At 40.1% G+C, this 13,659-nt stretch overlaps 1 protein-coding gene across 1 annotated transcript in view; it reads left to right on the forward strand.

Annotated features, from left to right (window-relative positions):
• The window catches only part of VWA3B (von Willebrand factor A domain containing 3B), a 217,404-nt gene that overhangs the window by 183,855 nt on the left and 19,890 nt on the right, over nucleotides 1-13,659 (forward strand).

Consider the following 13,659-nt stretch of genomic DNA (forward strand, 5'->3'; position numbering starts at 1 on the left):
GGCAAGTACATGTATGGGGTGAGCCAGGGACAAAGTTGAGGATGCCCACAGATTTCTGTGTTGAACAACTGGGGAGACAGAAGTACTGTCAACCACTTCCACAGTACCTCTGGTTCTCAGGAACACAAATAATCTCTGGACAGCCCATCTAAACACCTTCTCATTCTCTAACCCCTTAGCACATTTGTGTTTTCTTCAATGCACATTTAACTACCTGACATTATGTATATGTTTGTGCATAATCTGTCTTCCCCAGTAGAATAAGGGTGGGATTTTGTCCATTGTGTTCTAGATACTCCCAGTGCCATGAGCACCTTGTAGGCACTCATAAATATTTGAATTAATAAATGAAAAAATGGATAAGAGGAAGAAGTATGATTGGCAGAAAAATATATTTTCAGGGAAAGGTAAATAACTTTAGGTCCTCTTGATTCTTAGATGTCCGTAAGGTATCCAGGTGAGAACAGCCAACAAACAGCACATGCTTGGAGCACAGGGGAGAAATCTAAGTTAAGGAGGTATACCTGGAAGTCATTTGAGATGTGAGAGATGAATAGCAGGGAGGTGAAGCAACAGGAGCAGGGAAGTTGGAGGAGCAGGCAGCCCAGCTATGATACAAGAGCCAGGATCGGGAGTGATACAGACCTGAACACCTGCCTCAGTGCTGCCACTTTCTAGCTGTGTGACCTTCGTCAGACCCTCTAAGTCTAGTTTCCTCATCTTTATGATAGCAAAATCAAAGTATCTACCTAGAAAATGATCGTGAGACAACACACATAATATGCTTGGGACAGTGTGCTGCACTGAAGTGGTCCAAGTATATGCACTCAACCAATATTATCCATTTTTGCTCTTTCCATTAGTAAGGTAATTACTGAGGACCCTTGAAAAGTCACACTGAATGATGTCTGAAAGCCATGTTATTTGTCAAGAGGGAGATCACTAGTGGTCTTAGCCAGAATAAGTTCATGGAAGTGTGGGAGTAGAAGCCAGTTTATGGTGGGTGAAGGTGTGGATAGAAGTAAAGAAGTACATACAGGAAGTGGAGATTATTGTTTCAAGTTCTTTGTAGGAAAGGAAACAAGAGAGAGATGGTGGTAACTTGAGCATGAACCAGAGTGAGAGGAGACATTTCATTTGTGTAATGGTGTTGATGGGTCTCCTGCTATCGTCTTATTGTTCAGGGGCTAAGGCTCTCCTTTTACTGCCCTGTCCCCACATAGGATGTCCAGAGCCCCACACTGTCTGTTCAGGCACACAGGACAATTGTCTTTAGGTAATGAATGGGAAGGGGGCGTACTTGGCAGTTTGTCTTCAGAGCTCATACCGTTCTTTGCATGGCCCTCAGTACTGGAAGATTTTGTACATTATTTTCTTAAAGTGATACTTTTCCTTTCCACATGTGATGTATTCTGAGATATTTTGTTCCATTTTTGTCATGCCCACTGGTTGATTTCATAGCCCACTAATGGGTCTCAACCAGTGTGAGAACATTGGATGGGACCAAAGCTCCAGGCTGCAAGGCCTTGTGAATTCCTGGAGGGACAATGCATCAGAGATGCAAGTCATTTCCGCTGATTTGCATATATATATAGTCTCATTTTAAATCATTTTAGTAAAGGCCAAGGATTTTGATTAATGATTACAAACTGAAGAAGATGAAACCTTTTATTGCTCAGTAAGACCCCCTGGAGTTTATTGATAATGTGTGGCAAAAGGTGATCAAAGTTTCTTTGAATGTGACCACATAATACAAGGACGGATCATGACTCTGAAATTTTAAATTCCCCTAAAAACTCCCTCACCAGCACTTCTTGTTGCCATAATTGCCCGTTTCACTACCACTGGCCCATCCTGAGCTTTCAGAGTGGAAATCAGAAGGCATCTGAGTCATAATTAACCTTCCTGCGAGAGAGCTCCAGCCATGTTTCCCTACAACATATCCTTAGTAAATAAGGATTGTTCTCCAGGCCAAATCCCACAGTCCCAGAAAGACCCAGTGGGCTCCTGCACCCACAGACTTGACCTCCTTGGAAAATATGGAAGCAGGAAATCTTATTAAGCTGTAAGCAGCTGTCAGCAGCCCTAAAAGAGCCTTGGAAATGTACTTGCACAGTTTTCTGCATACAGGTCTTTTACCTCCTTGGTTAAATTTATTCCTAGGTACTTTATTTTTCTTGTTGCTATATCAAATGGGATTTTTTTTCTGATTTCTGTTTCTGCCTTTTCATTGTTGGTGTACAAAAATGCCTTCGATTTCTGATTATTGACTTTGTATCCTGCTGTTCTGCCAAATTCACTTATTAGGTTGAGTAGCTTTTTGGTGGAGTCTGTAGGGTTTTCTATGTACACTATCATGTCATCTGCAAACAATGATAGCTTTACTTCCTCCTTTCCAATTTGGATGCCTTTTATTTCTTTTTCTTGTCTGATCACTGTGGCTAGGACTTCCAATATTATGTTGAATAGAAATGGTGAAAGTGTACAACCTTGTCTTGTTCCCAAGCTTAGTGGGAAAGCTTTTAGTTTTTGCCTGTTGAGTATGATGTTGGCTGTAGGTTTTTCATATATGGCCTTTAGTATGTTGAGGTATGCCCCCTTTATTCCCATTTTGCTGAGTGTTTTTATCATAAATGGGTACTGTACCTTATTGAATGCTTTTTCCACATCTATTGAGGATTAGAAGAATTAACATAATCAAAATGTCCATATTACCCAAAGCAATTTATAGATTCAACACAATCCCTATTAAAATACCAATGACGTATTTCACAGAAATAGAACAGACATTTCAAAAATTTATATAGAACCATAAACGACCCCAAATAGCTGCAGCAATTTTGAGAAAGAAAAACAAAGTAGGGGGGATCAGAATACTGGACATCAAACTATATTGCAAGTCCACTATAATCAAAACAGTGTGGTACTGGCACAAGAACAGACCCATAGATCAGTGGAACAGAGTAGAAAGCCCATACATAAACCCATGTCTCTATGCTCAATTAATATTTGACAAAGGGAGGAGAAGCATAAATTGGAGTAAAAATAGCCTCTTCAATAAATGGTGTTGGGAGAGCTGGACAGCTACATGCAAAAAATTGAAATTCGACCACCAACTTACACCATACACAAAAATAAAGTCAAAATGGATAAAAAACTTAAATATAAGTTGCGACATCATAAAGTCCTAGAGGAGAACATAGTCAGGAAACTCTCAGATATCCCACGCAGCGACATTTTCACCGATCTGTCCCCTAAAGCAAGGGACATAAAGGAAAGAATAAACAAGTGATACCTCATCAAAATAAAAAGGTTCTGCATGGCTAAAGAAAACATTGGCAAAATGAAAAGGAGCCAACCATATTAGAAAATATATTTGCCAATACATCAGATATATCAGACACATCAGATAGAGGTTTGATCTCCAAAATATATAAAGAACTCACACAACTCAACAATTTTTTCACCGATATGTCTCCTAAAGCAAGGGACATAAAGGAAAGAATAAACAAGTAGGACCTCGTCATAATAAGAAGCTTCTGCACAGCTAAAGAAAACATCAGCAAAATGAAAAGGAAGCCAACCGTATAGGAAAATATATTTGCTAATGATACCTCAGATAGAGGTTTGATCTCCAAGATATATAAAGAACTTACATGACTCCACTCCAAGAAGACAAACGATCCAATCAAAAATGGGCAAAGGACCTGGGCAGACGCTTTTCCAAGGAAGAGATACAGAGGGTCCAGAGACATTTGAAAGGATGCTCAGCATCACTAGCCATCAGAGAAATGCAGATCAAAACCACCATGGGGTACCACCTCACACCGGTCAGAATGGCCATCATAAACAGATCCACAAACAACAGGTGCTGGCGAGGCTGTGGAGAACAGGGAACCCTGGTCCACTGTTGGTGGGAATGCAGACTGGTGCAGCCATTGTGGAAAGCAGTGTGGAATTTCCTCAAAAAGCTGAAAATGGAACTGCCTTTTAATCCAGTGATTCCCCTGCTGGGACTATACCCTAAGAATCCCAAAACGCCAATTCAAAAGAACCTAGGCACCCCAATGTTCATAGCAGCACAATTTACAATATCCAAGTGTCGGAAGCAGCCTAAATGCCCATCAGTAGATGAGTGGATCAAAAGATTATGGTACATTTACACAATGGAATACAACACAGCAGAAAGAAAGGAAGAGCTAGTACCCTTCGCAATAGCATGGATGGAACTAGAGAGCATTATGCTAAGCGAAATAAGCCAGGGGGTGAAAGACAAATACCATATGATCTCACCTATAAGTGGAACCTAACCAACAAAACAAACAAGGAAAATATAACCAGCAACATTGAAAGAAAAAAAATCCAACAGAGTCAAGAGGGAAGGAGGGAAGGAGAAATGGAAGGGAAGGGACAAGTCAAGGAACATATAGCAAGGACTCATGGACAAAGCCAAAGTGGGGAAAGATTGAGGGAGGGAGAGGGGGAAGGGGGGCAGGGGAAAGTGCGGGGGGAAGATGGAGACGAATGTATTTGAAAAAATAAATTAATTAAAAAAGAAAAGAAACGTACTTACACAGCTGGGGACACATGGGTATTTCCCAGAGCTGTGACTGGCAAGGAAGTTGGAGTCTCAGGCCTCTTGGAAGAGTGAACCAAGTGTTCCAGTATGTGACAAAGAGTCCAGGAAAAAAATAAAATGCACATGAGGGAGGATACGGCTGAGACTGGGTGACGTGGCACTGAAAGAATGAAGGAAAGAAGAGAGACCTTGGATTTGGAAACATGTTGGGCTGTCACTTTTACACTATACAGGATAATATTAGTTGGAAAGACTTAGAAATTTCTTGGAGTTGTACAAAATGAAGTCAGAATTAAGTAGAGTGATTATCTTTGTTCCCAAATAATATTTGGGCCAATTGTTGTTCTTGCATTGTAGCCCATCCCTTTACAGGTACCAATGTTCCCTCAATAAAGGGAAAAGGGAGACATCACATCTTAACCCTTTCTCATTCCACTAGTAAAAATTTTGTCTGTTGTGCTGATACTTGGGTCTGGTGGGAAGACTAATTCCTCAGTGGCTGAGAACTGTTCTCCAGTAGCACATTAGCTCCCCAGGTGTTAGGGTGGGGAAATAATAGTTCTGGGTTGTACATCAATGATGATGCTGTCACAGAAAGAATAACACATTCACATTCAGGCCAGTACTTCAATGATAAGTTAATATCTGGAAATGGGACCTGGAAGGGCTCCTGAGGAGCAGTGCTAGGACATGTGGCACAGTGGGACGGAAATCTCAGAAAGACCATGAGGTGCCCTGATGGGGTAGAGAAGATGCCAACTGCATGATTGTGCCCCAGTCAGAGGAGATTTAAAGAGAGAAACCTGCTCAGGGGCACCAGTCACTGGAAGAAATGAAAAGAAAGGAAGAAAAAACTCAACACAAACCCTAAATATTACCTAAAACATTATCTGGCTAGTATCTGATGTTCAGGAGTAGAAAGGTGGCATCAGCTCTAGGGATCCCCAAGATGACAGCCAGATTATTTTCATTATAATGCTAAAGGCAATCCTCTTTGCTGGAGACTTCGACTGCGTGGCCCTCAGCACTCTCCTGCTACCAGATTTATCTTTTCCATAGTAATAAATTTTACCCTAAACAGGTTTGCAGATGGTCACTGATCTCCCTGTCTGGAGGAACTGAGCATGAAGGGCGGATCAGTAGGGTCCAGGCAGGAACCAGACTCCCATTTAGTTGGTCCAAGTAAAGAAACATTAATGAAGAGACTTTTTGCAGAGGTGGATGTAGGTATGAGGCAGCCAGCAGAGGATCTGAGGCCCCCAGCACCTGGCAGGGGCAGGAAGTGTCGTCACCCCCAAACTTGAGGGGCAGAAGGAAAGAACACCGCCAGAGTCCTATGAAGCCAGTATGAGCATAGGGGGTGGTAGTCCTCCAGAGGCAAAGGGCGGGAGGGGGCAGAACTGGTGCCCCAATCTTTCCTCCTCCTGCAGACCCTCTGACCTCCTGCCTCTCATTGGATCACCCCATCCAGACACCAACCAAGAAGGGAAATAGGGTGGCGTTATTCTTGATGGTAAGCCTCCTGGTAATGGAGCAAGGCAGGGCAGAGAATGGATTTGGGGGCCGGTGGGTGGACCAGAGTAACCAGCTCAGAGATCTCTTACAAAGGTTTCTTAAAGGCCCAACATTTATTTTTTGACTATAGCCTGTGTGAGATATTTATTCACAGCTATAGTAGATAGCTAGTATGGGTCACACTCCAGGCAATGAAACTAAAGTGGCTCAAATTTGTGATCTTCATTCATTTCTGGAGTAGCAACAAGCATAAGGGTAACTAACTATCAGTACCATCAAATTACAGATCTCAAAGCTGTGGTGGTTTAAATATTTAAAACATTTCAAGTTTATTTTCATTTTGAGTTTTCCCTAAAAGAACAAGGAGAGAATATTCCCTGAGATGTTACAAGTTTGTTCATAAAGTTAGGGAAATAATTTTATTCATCATCTAATGTACATTTATTAGGTCTTTTGTTGCCACTACACACATAGAGTTCATCCTTTCACAAAAAGCACCTTGAGTTGCTATTGACTGGTATTTGAGTGGAGATTTTACTCTCTCTGGTGCCAGTGCTGCACCATGCTGGAGAGGAGAGAGCTATTATCTAGGTCAGGACTTCACCCTGCCATTGTGTCCTGTGTTTCAAAGGGGCCACTCACGTAGCACAAGAACAACTGAGATGAGGGCAAGTTCACACCTCACCTAGCTGGTGATCTGTTCAGAAGCATCTCAGAGAGGGAAGTAGAAACTGCATAGAATTTGAGGACATGTATTTTTTCATTCTGTGTTTTAAAGTTACATTATTTCCTGAGGAGAAGGAGGGAAAAACAACTCCACAAAAGGATTCCCCTCCACCTCTTCAGATCTTAAAGTAAGGCTAAGTAACCAAGATTTCTTTTTTTTTTTTTAATTTCTTTTTTTTTCCAGCTCTCTTTTATTTTATTTTTTTAAATACATTTGTCTCTGCCTCCCCCCGAACACTTTCCCTTGCCCCCTCCCTCCTTCCCTCCCTCAACTCTAATGCAGATTGATTTTATTTATTTTTTAAATGTCAAAATCCATTATAATATATTAAATTTAAATCCATTATAAAGTCTCAGCCCTTAAAACAACATGACACCATCACAGAAATAATCAAGTAGATCAATGAAATAAAATGAGCCTTCAAAAAACAAACATATATATCTGTCTAACAATGGAATATATGATTAAATTGATATTTCAAATCAATGAGGAAAATAAGCCTCATTCAACAAATAAGGTGCATGGCCCACTATTACTTGAAATAAAACAAACATAGAGCCCTATTTCACACATTATACAAAACATATTCAGGTGAGTTAAAAATCAATATGTAAAAATCTAAGGAGTTTTAGGAGAAAATATACAATAATATTTTTCTTACCCTGAAGTAAAATATTCAAACCTAGAAACTATAAAGTAAAATATTGACAATATGACTATATTAAACATTTAAGACTATATAGCAATATACATATAAAAATGTTAAAGGACAAGGAATAGAATAGGAAAGTATTTGCAACACATCTAAAAAAGGGTTAATAGTGATGTGTTTGTTTTTTTGGGAGGAAAAAGTTCTACAAACATGTAATCAAAAAAATGGATAAAAAATACCAAAAAGTCATTTAAAGTTTTTTAAAAATAATAGAAATAGGCAAGAAATATACAAAAGCTTGTTTAGTTTCAACAAATAATAAAGGAACAATTAAAATGACACATCATTGTCACAATCAGATTAATAAGTATTAAAAATATTGGTAATAACAAGTATTGGTGACTCTGAAAGGAACTGGGTGGGTATTCATAGACGCTTTCTTAATCTTCTTAAAGCAGTCCCTCTAGCATATCTTGCAATGCTGGTTTAGTGCAGGTGTATTCTTTCAGCCTTCTTTTGTCTGGGAAACTCCTTATTTCACGTTCCATTTTAATTGAGAGCCTTGCTGGATAGAGAAGTCTTGGTTGTAGGCCTTTGCTTTTCATTACTTGGAATATTTCTTGCCATTCCCTTCTGGCTTGCAGTGTTTCTGTTGAGAAGTCAGCTGCTAGCCGTATCAGGGCTCCCTTGTGTGTTACTACCGGTATCTCCCTTGCTGCCTTTAGGATTCTCTATTTGTCTTTGATATTGGCCATTGTAGTGATGATGTGTCCTGAGGTTGATGAGTCTTTGAGTGGACCTCATTGGGTACCTCTTGAATGGGACCCTCTGTGCTTCCTGGACTTGTGTGACTTTTCCTCTCGTCCAATTAGGGAAGTTTTCCATCATGACTTTTTCAAACAGGTTCTCTATCCCTTGCTCTTCTTCTGCTTCTGGTATCCCTATTATACAGATATTATTAAGTTTCAGGTTGTCCTGCATTTCCCTTAATGCCTCTTCATTCTTTTTCAGTCTTTTTTTCATTTTCTTGCTCTTTCTGGGAGCTTTTTTCTACCTTGTTCTCCAGCTCACTGATTTGGTCCTCAGCTTCATCTAGCCTGCTTTTGATTCCTTCTGTTGTGTTCTTCAGTTCAGAAATTGTACTCTTCATTTCCTCTTGTCTCTTATTGATAGTTTCTATGTCCTTTTTCAGGCTGATATAGTTTTCAGTAAGTTCCTCATAATTTCCCTGCAGTTTTTCATAATTGTCTCTGAGCTCACTGAGCTCATTGAGCTTTCTTAGAACCATTGTTTGGAACTCAATATCTGATAGTTTACTTGCCTCTATTTCATTTAGTTCTCTTTATGGGGATTCCTCCTTTCCCTTGGACTGTGGTGGTGTTTCTTTGTCTTCCCATTATATGTGAGACTCTTCTTTTTTGGTTCTGCTTCTTAAATTGATCTGTCTTGATTTCCTGATTTTGTGATGTGAACTTATATGGTAGGAGACCACTGTTTTTTTCTTTCTGGATCTACCTCTGATGATGTCAGATGTTGACCATGTCTGACCTTAGGTAGTCTATTCAAGACTTTCAGGAATCTCCTGTCTGTGGCTGTCTCCTTCAGTTGTTAATCTAGTTACTTTGCACTCAGCCATCAGGCTTACACACCAAAAAGCAGAGCAGAGTCCCTCCTGCGAGCAGGGTTATTGGGTCCTTTCACGCTACTGCTTCTCAGGAGAGTGGTCTGCCTGAGCCAGACGGTTGCTGCCATATGGGGGAGGAGTCAGCACTGGGATTCGACTGGCTACCTTCTTCATTCTCTCCCCAAAGTCTCTGTCTCCAGTCTCTCCTCAAATGTCTCTAGACTATTCTGCACCCCCTTTAGCCAGGGATCTATTATCTGCGGCTGTCACTCTGTACTCAGCAGTCAGGCTTTAGCACTACTGGTCCAGGGCAGAGTCCCTCCTGGGGGCAGGGCTATTGGGTCCTCTCACACTGTTGCTGCTCAGGGGAATAGTCTGCCTGAGCAAGATGGCTACTGCCGTATGTGGGAGGAGTCAGCACTGGGATCCCACCGGCTACTCTCTCAGTTCTCTCCCCAAAGCCTCCTCCCCCAATCTCTCCTCAGGCATCTCTAGCCCACTCTGCCCACACCTTTGCTGGTGACCAGGCTAAGTGGCTGCAAATAAAAATTTATGCGTTGGCCCTTTAAAAGGCTCTTTGGGTCTTCAGCTGCCCATCTCTGGTAGAGAGCAACCCTGCCACTTTTTGCAGCTCATTGTTATCTGTGTACTTTTTGGGTTCCAGTGCTATAGGCTGGTGATCCCCACTTATGGTTTAGAACCTGCTCTTCTCAGGGGGATCCAACCGGCTGTTTCAATATCTCTCTGGTGCTGCCGCCCATGTTTGCCCCACTCACCTTGAATCTCTACCGCACTCCTTACCAGTTAGGTTGTGATAAAGCTGATTCTTCCATCTGTACAAGGTTATGAGGTCCCTCTCTCAGTATTTTTCAGTTGTTCCAAGTGATTTTTCCACAATTTAGTTGTAATTCCAGATTGGTCCTGGGTGGAGATCAGTGTGACTTCTTAAAAGAGATGATAATTCTCCCTGCATGCCCTCCTGTCTGCAGCTTCCCTGTCAAGCCTTGGACTCACATGCCTTTTCCCTAGTGTCCCCAAGAGCCCCAATGTCAACCTTCTGTGCTTGGGAGAGGTTTTGCGAGGAGACTTATCTCCCTCTTCGAAAGGGCAGGGCTGAGACAGAAATTTCTACTTAGAGCTTCACTCCTTTATCATAGTAGTTTGCCTCTTGTTAAAATACAAATGCTCTAGAAAGGAAAGCACACCAAAGCCTTCCAATTAATTTATAATGTGTCATAACCCCAAGGACTAGAGGGACTGGGCAGGAGATTGCCAATCCTGATTGACATTTCCCTGTAAGGTCTTTTTGACCTTGATAAATGATTTGAAGGAGGATACTTTTTAAGCATTTAGAAGTTTTTTTTTAAGGTGCTATATTCATTGTGTAAAAATGAACATGAAACACTCTGCAGAGCTACCATTCATCTTGTTGCCCATGCCAGAAGGTCTTTTCAGAGTGGGTGGTTGTCTTGTATCACTTGAATTGGGGAGTGACAACTATAGGGACAAAAAAAGAGCTCTCTTATGATTTTGGGCAACTTCACAGAGATTTGTACCTGTGACAGTGTAGAAAACAATCTCATTGGTTAGCTTCAGGCTAGGATATTGAGAGAATCAAATCAATATTTGGACATGAAAGAAAATGTGGCTAGATAAATAAATTATATAATTATACTCATTTAGAATTTTGGAAAGGAACTTTAAATGTATCTAGGAATAGTTCATAATAAATGGCTTCTCTGCTATGTTGATGAACTCTAAAGCAGAAAAAAAAATCTTTCTGGAATCAATGTGACATCTTTCTGAAATAACACATTATCTATCTGGAGGCAGAGAAGCTATCTGGTGCCTCTGTGACCAGTAGCACCTACCTGGCCAATTTGTCTTTGCTGTGAATACTGGTGGTATGAAGCAGGCAGCCGTGGAAATTAACCTTATGTAAAGGTAATCGTTATGGAAGTTTACCTTTATAAAAAGGTTTTTAAGTAACAATTGATTTAATTTGTCAGGTTCCAGACTCTCAATTTTAAATTCTATCAATAATTAGAAACTACATGGATCTGTTGGAAAACTTTACATGGATCTGACATGACTGTAAGAAACTGGTGTGGACCTCTTTGGAATCTGATGCCTGGAAATTGTGCTATTCATATTCTTAGTACTGGCTAGTACATTTCCCTCAAATTGTAAAAACTGCAAACAAGGATTAGTTCTTATGTTCCTGCCCAGTTTATACGTGGCCTGACTATTTCTCCTGTGATACAGGAAAGCCTAATAAGGCCTAGATTCTCCTGGACAAAAGTATAGAACTAGAGGATGTTAGAGATCACCTAGACCATTCCCTCACTTTGCATATGCAGAAACTGAAGCTCAAGAAGGTTAAAAGGTTGCCCAAAGTCATACAACCAGCTGGGAGCACTCAGTCCTGTTTCTCCTGGCTCTTGGTCAGGTTCCTTCCTTTGAGGCTATTTCAGACTTCGGGTCATTCTGAATCTCCCATGGGAAGGCATGCTTAGGTTCCTCCTCTGGGTGACACCCAAGAACAAGCAGATAACATTTACCATAAACCAGAGATGCTGACATACTCGCTGCATTAGTAAAAATGGAAATTCCATGAGAATGGAGGTATCCCAGCAAAATCCAGCTTAATGGGAACATCATAAAGCAAAGGATTGTATTTATCTGACATTTTTGTCCCTGGTTGCATAGGCTGAAGATTTGATACTATCCCACAATTCCTTAAAGAGAATCTGACCCCTTAAGTCATTATTTCTTCACTTCTGAGGACCTGGCTCTAAGTTTTCATCTCCCAGGAAATCAACCATACTCCCACTTGTTTTAATGAACCTGGAAAGCATGTCCAAACAGGTCTGACTCATAAATGCTACAACAGAACCCAGTTACCTCAGGGCACCATGGAAGTGAGCCCTCTATATCCTAACTGTACCAAACTTGAATAATGACCCAAGAGCAAATGGTGTTCAGACCACCTGAAGTTTTTAAAACTTTTGTAGTCAATTGCCTCATAAATTAGATAATTGCTTAAGTGCAATCCTGTAGATGACCTCATAGAATATGCATCTAATACTTTATTTATGATATAGCATTTGCACTGCAAACAAGTGACTTCAAAATACATGTGAAAATACCTGATGTTGGCTTTGTATTGTAGAGAGGAGGGACGTTTGATGGTCTGCAAAGAGGAAGAGCTGGAGAATGATGTTGATGGGCAATCTCATTGGGAAGAAAGACTAATTTCTTTGAGAAACCCAAGAATTAGTACATTAATGGTCAAGAAAGGGTAAATAATCTAGGAAGGAAAATCCCCACTTTCTATAATGTAGCAATTTGGAAAAAAAGGCCTATTTGATATACTTTTTTCCCATTTATTTATTTTACTTTTCACTGAATTTATTGAGGTGACATTGCTTAATAAAATAATATAGGTTTCAGGTTTACAATTCTATAATACATCCTATAATAAATATTGTCTCCAAGTCAAGTCTCCTTCTGTCACCATTTATCCCCTGCCCATACCCTCTTCTACTTCCCCCCACCCCCTTTTCCCTTTGGTAATCACCATACTGTTGTCTGTGTCTATGAAGATTTTTTTTCTTAATCCATTCACTTTTTTCACCCAGCTCCCCAACCCCACAACCAACAGCTGTCAGTCTGTTCTCTGTATCTATGAGTCTGTGTCTGTTTGTTAGTTTACTGAAGCTTCTGTATTCATCTGCTCCTATTGCCCACTTTATGCAGAATACCATGAGTGTTCACGTGGAGCAAACCATAAATAAATGGCTACCATAAAAAAAACAGACCTATAAAAATATAATTTTGGGACCATAAATTTCACCTATTTCAATTTAGAGATTTTTAGTAACTGACTGAGCTGTCAACAGCCACCACAATCCAGTTTTTGCACATTTCCTTCACCCAACAAAATATCTTCATGCTAATTTGCAGTCAGTCTGTTTGCATTCCCAGTCTCAGGTAACCACTAAGCAATAAATTTGCCTTTTCTGTACATATCACATATAAGTGGTTAAGTAATATTCTTTGTAAGGATATATCTTTACTTTTCTGAAACTGCCTGGTAAAATCTTCCCAGGGAGATTATAACTGAGCTGGGCTTTTAGGGATTATCTGAAACAGGATGGACCTTGCTCATTTTTAAAAATCTTTGTTTCTCTGTGTTCTTCAGATTGAATAATTTCTGTTGATGTGTCTCTCCTGTCATATCAATTCTTCTATTGAGCCCTTCCAGATGTTATATTTTTTCCTTCTAAAATTTCCATTTCATTGTTTTTATATTTTCTATTTCTCTATTGAAAACACATTGCCATTCTTCAGAAGTGTTTGCCTTTTATATCCTCGGCTATGGTTATAATTACTGATTTAAAGTCTTTATCTGATTATTTCAACACCTGGGTCATCTTAGTATTTTGACCTATTGATTGCTTTGTACCTTGAGAACTGGTCATATTGGCTTGCTTTTTTTATATGTTGCATTTTGGATTATATAATGGATATATTGAATATTATGTTTTAGGATATAATTC

The sequence above is a fragment of the Pteronotus mesoamericanus genome, unplaced genomic scaffold (genome assembly GCF_021234165.1).
Source record: "Pteronotus mesoamericanus isolate MK-2021 breed Mesoamerican mustached bat unplaced genomic scaffold, CSHL_Meso_final contig_121, whole genome shotgun sequence".
NCBI lineage: Eukaryota > Metazoa > Chordata > Mammalia > Chiroptera > Mormoopidae > Pteronotus > Pteronotus mesoamericanus.